Genomic DNA, 5,306 nt, shown 5'->3' with positions numbered 1-5,306 from the left:
TGAAATCAATGACCTTTGTTGAATGATTGTCAACCCTTCTCTTCTTAACTTTTTAATGTCATCCGAGGTCCCTGTGAGTTCTTAGCCATTCTCCCATTCTGAAGTTGCTTAAAACCTCTCTGCCTTAGAAGCTCTCATTGTGAAAAGATAATATTAAGAGTCATTTCAGTGACTTTTCAGGGATGACTAGTCTCAGGTCATACAAGAAAAGTCTTGGGATTGCTAATTATGAAGACAAGTAAGCAGTTACTCCATAAAAGACTTTTATTGAATTTCATTGTTTACTGTAACTTGCCATTTCCTAGACAGCCTGCCTGCAGAAAGAAACAAGGACATTCCCAATCAGAAAGTAGACATCTTTAAAGATAGGACATATACCCCATCACAGACCTCTTCAGAAATTGTTTTCTGATCTACAGAAGGGAGAGGCCTTCGTACTCATAGGAAAATAAATTTCTGCTATATATTTTTAAGTGACTCAAATATACATTTGTAATACAGGAAGAAAGCCCTGGCTGGTGTGGCTCAGTTGGTTGGGCATCGTCCTGCAAACTGAACGGTCACCTGTTTGATTCCCAGGCAGGACATGTGCCTAGGTTGCAGGTTCAGTCCCTGGTCAGGGTGCATACAGAAGGCAACCAATTAAAGTTTCTCACTCACATCAGTGTTTCTCTCTGTCTCTTTCTCCCTTCCTTCTCATCTCTCTGAAATCAAAAATTAAATTTAAAACTTTAAATAAATAAATAAAACAGGAAGAAAAACATTAACCAAGGTAAAATGTATAGTTAAAAGGACATTTAAATGTACATTTTGAAAATAAGGTGAATGGGCCCTGGCTGGCATAGCTCAGTGGATTGAGCGCGGGCTGCGAACCAAACCATCACAAGTTTGATTCCCAGTCACATGCCTGGGTTGCAGGCCACGGCCCCCAGCAACCGCACATTGATGTTTCTCTCTCTCTCTCTTTCTCCCTCCCTTCCCTCTCTGAAAAATTAAATAAATAAAATCTTTTAAAAAAAAAGAAAATAAGGTGAATGGTAACCAGCCTCCAGGAGGGTCTCCTGAGATCCCCACCTCCTGGTATTCACACTTTCATTAGCCAGTCTCCTACATTGAGCAGGGCTGACCTATGTAACCATTAGGATATTGAGGAAATTGTGATTAGTGTGTAGCTTCCAAAGCTAGGTCATTAAAGGTATTGTGGCTTCTGTTCATAAAAGATACTGCTTTCTGTTGGCTCTCTCACTCTGGAGAAAACCAACTGCCATATTATGGAGACACTCAAACAACTCTATGATGAAGTCCATCCAGTGAGAAATTGAGGCTTTCTACCAACAGTCACGTGAGTGAGCAGCTTGAAAGTTTCCCAGCCACACAGGTGTAATACATATCTGTTCTGGGTTTGGCATCCAGCCCCCACAGCTCCCACAGGCACTCTATGAACTCACCCCTTCCCCCGCCGCCCCGCTGCCCTGCAGCTCTCCCTGGTTAAGTCACAAGTCACTCTGTCAGTGGCAGTGCATGTTCTCATTGTCATGTCTACAATTTGACCTTGGCAGCAGCTTTCTTCTACAGCTCCTCCCTTCAGGAAGGCACAGGCTCTTAATCTGTCTTTGTCGTGCAATGTATCTTAAATGCTGTGCTTGCTGCTCCATGGGCACCCTTCCCCACCCCTCCCCATTTGGCAGGATTTGGTGGGGTTCCCCTGTTTCCCAGGGACCTCTGCTGTGACCTACCCAAATATAATGTTGATGGAAGAGACCTGGTTCTTCTTACTCATGTAAAGAATCACAGACCAGCAAATGTATTACCGTGCAACCAGAGTGTATTAATTATCCATTTCCAGGGAAGAGAATCGGCCTAGCTAAGGTGCTGTTACCGAACGGACCCATGGTGGGGGACGATATACTGTTACTGAATGGGCCCCCCCTTCTCCTGGGGTCCCCCTGTACTAGGTTCGCCTTGCCTGCTGCCAGGGAATTATAGCTCTCCATGTCAGAGGCTGTTGAAAAGGAAAGGGATTATTTATTCAAAAGTTATACAGACTTAAGAGTAATGACTTAATGTCTTTATTAAAATCCCAAAGAACCTTAAAACACCCACAAACACACACAGTCCTTTCTTCCACCCCTTTGTTCAGTCTGGGGTACCATATCTTAGGGAAAGAAAAAGAAGTCCATAGCTCAAGGAGTTCCTGGTTCTTCCCAGTAATCTGTGCTCAGCTGACAGGCCTCTCTCAGGTCCTAGCACCATCAGCAGTGTCACCAAGATCTCCAGTTCTTAATCCAAAACCACATGGCACCTTTTCATGGCCCACCAGCAAGAGTCCTTTCACCCCTTTCCTTCCTGCAGAGTCTCTCCTGCATTCTTCTGAACTGCTGAGAGAGCTCTGTATCGCTGCTACATCTTGCTTTCTGGCTTCCTAAACTGCACGGCAAAGGGAGCCCCATGTGGATTGCCCATGCATGGCAGCTGTGCCTGGTTTTAAAGCCCAGTGCCAATCTTCCTCTGCATCCTCATGTCCCACTCCTCCCACAATCGGCTATACCTGCCAGCATTCCCGTATGTTTCCACCTTTTCTGGGCTGCCATAGTAAGTCCAGGCAGGCATGGCCCCATGGCATGGAGCCAATCATCTCCAAGCTGTCATGCAGATGCTATAACCAGGGGGAGTTGCCTCCCATTTACATCCTGGGTGGATGTCACTCCCAACTCCCTGTCTCAAAGCATGGCCACAGCTATTTAACACATCTATGAAACCAGTTAAAAGCTATAGATATGTTAAATGACCATGTCTGAAGTTATTTGCAAAATTGTTGCTATCCAGAACAACTCTCAATAGCTCTGCTTCGTGTGTCCCATCCCCCAGTTCAGACTTGTGGGGAGTGAGGACATCATAAATATATTTTTCTCTAATATTTCCTGAACACCATGAGTCCTGGATCCCATTACAAATCTCTCTTTGGGGGGCCCTGGCTGCACTCTGTTACAGAAGGGGAGGGTGGTGAAAGGCAAAGGTTTAGGGCAAAACAGAACAACAAAAGTGTGGATGAAAGCCCAGATGGCAAGCCCCCAGGTGGCCAGAGGCTGGGCAGTCATATCACAGGTGGGCACAGATAAGCAAGCAGGTTCTTGGTGATTGTGGACAAAGAATTGAACTGAACACACAGAGAGGTTTATAGCAGAAGGAGAGAGAGCAGATTTATTAAGTGGGGGCAGCTCCCATGTTAATAAATTAACATGGGAGCTGGCCAACTCTGAGCAGAGATTGATCTCAGGGGCTGGAGGGATTCTATCCTTATAGGGCAGATATTTCCTGGCTAAATTTTGGCAGGCTTTTATTGCCCATGTACAAGTAGTTATATTACTTTAAAGCTACTGTGCATGTGGTCTCCCATGATTTTTCTTGATTGGCCACGAGGGAAGGGGGTCCCACAATGTTAATTTATTATAATGCTACTATAATGAAGCAAAGGTCATGTAGCATCTTCTACACAGGTACATTCATGATTCACCATGATTGAGTGCTTTTCCAGAAAGTGGGAACAACCAGTCTTAGAACAGGATCTCTGTTTTGTATCGCTGTCCTTCATCTTGGCCCCGGGACACCTCTGAAGTTTCCTCCTTCCTATCTCCTGGCTCAACCAGAGAGCTAAAAGAGCCAATAGCAAAGAGAGCAAGTCCTTTGTTCTGAGGACTTATATACTTGGTGGGATAGGGGTGAAGAAGTTACATATTGACAGGTTAAAGGTGGTGCCAGCTTTCCCAGGGGTGAGGAGAGACAGGACAACCCAAACTTAGGCATGTGTGGGATTCTGTTAGCCCAAATCCTTATTTTGCTTCAGACCCCATTTGTTCATCTTGTTGTAAAACAGACACGTAACAGGAGGCAATTAATTAAAGTTGAGGCAGTTACCCAAAATTATTTATGGGCTCTTTCTGTAAGCACTAGGGGCTCCCTCGTAAAACTTACAGCGACCAGAGATAGACAATTAACCAAAGTTGTTTTATGAACTTCTTCTTTGGTCACCGGGGACCCTCCCCCACATTCGGCCCTTGGGATGAAACCCCAGTTTCAAGGCTTTCTTTCCCAGATAGTGGAAACACTGCATAGAATTTCAAGGACTTTCCTCCATCCTCACTAACATAGTGTTTCTTGTGATGTTGGAACACCTGGCAGTATGTTCGGACCAGGCTCAGGACTGCTGAGTTAGTGGGTGAGACATGTCTTCCTCCTCCTCCCTGCCTTGGTTTGCTATTCATTCTACCTAAGTGCTAAAAGGCATTTCCTGGCAACCAGGATACTAGATGCTGGCCAGTAACAGCAGTGCAGTCTCAGTTCTTCCTGTGCTGTCTCCTGCCTCAATAGTAGCACTTAGTTGTCTTAACTTCATTCAAAACCACTTTGTTAGATTGTATTGTGACAGCTGTCATATCAGTGTGCATTTTAAAAAAACATTGATGACGCGACCACCAACCAGCAGTGACTGCGGAACGCTGAGGATGGCTCATCAACAGATGAGAAAAACATACACAGAGACAACCAGGTCCTGTGGGGAAGTAGGAAAGGAATGGCCACTCTCTAGTGGGGAACACCCCGTTCCCCCGCTGGAGAGGCTTTCTATTGGTTTCGTTTGCATAAGAATTCAGGTAAAGCTCATTACTCATTGCCAGGAAGTAAGGATCAAACAATAGAGAACAAGGAAGTCTGAGGGCCTATTTTGAGTCAGGGTCAAAGAGCCTTAAAACTTTGAGGAACAAACTTGCTTCTTCCTTGGACCTTTATCATTCGACTGAGAGCATTCTAAACAAAGCAGGTTTCACAGGATTTTACATATTCTTTCTCAGGCCTGATCACCCGGGGAACCCGCCCTTTCCAGCACAGGACGGCACCACCCTGTCATTGTTTCAGGCTTAGGTGGAGCAAGGGAACTAAGGCAGCCAAGATATAAGATTTTTCTCACAGGCAATGAGGACTCAGGCTTTGTCAAAGCCAAGGGGCGAGGGTCCATCACCCCCTTTTGCCGTAGCCCCCAAAGTCCTTCCTTGGGGGCCTCCCACATGATCGTGCCTGTCTTAAGTTGTTCCCCCCTTGGGGAATCTTACCTGTCATTGGCTAACCGACCAAGCATTGGGGGCCAAGCAGGGTGAAGTAAAAGGAGCAGAAGTGGTGCTCCTGCCAGGGAGATAAGCTTTTGTCTCCATGGTGGCTTGTGGTCCAAGGTCATTCCCTCAGCCTTAGCGGAGGGTTACAGCTTCTGATACCAGGCAGGGCGGTTCCCAGCACATTGAAATTAGTGACTTTAA

The sequence above is a fragment of the Phyllostomus hastatus genome, unplaced genomic scaffold (assembly GCF_019186645.2).
Source record: "Phyllostomus hastatus isolate PE091 unplaced genomic scaffold, TTU_PhHast_1.1 phas_contig_29, whole genome shotgun sequence".
Lineage (NCBI taxonomy): Eukaryota > Metazoa > Chordata > Mammalia > Chiroptera > Phyllostomidae > Phyllostomus > Phyllostomus hastatus.
The sequence above is the reverse complement of the archived record's forward strand: the minus strand, read 5'-3'. Positions refer to the sequence as shown.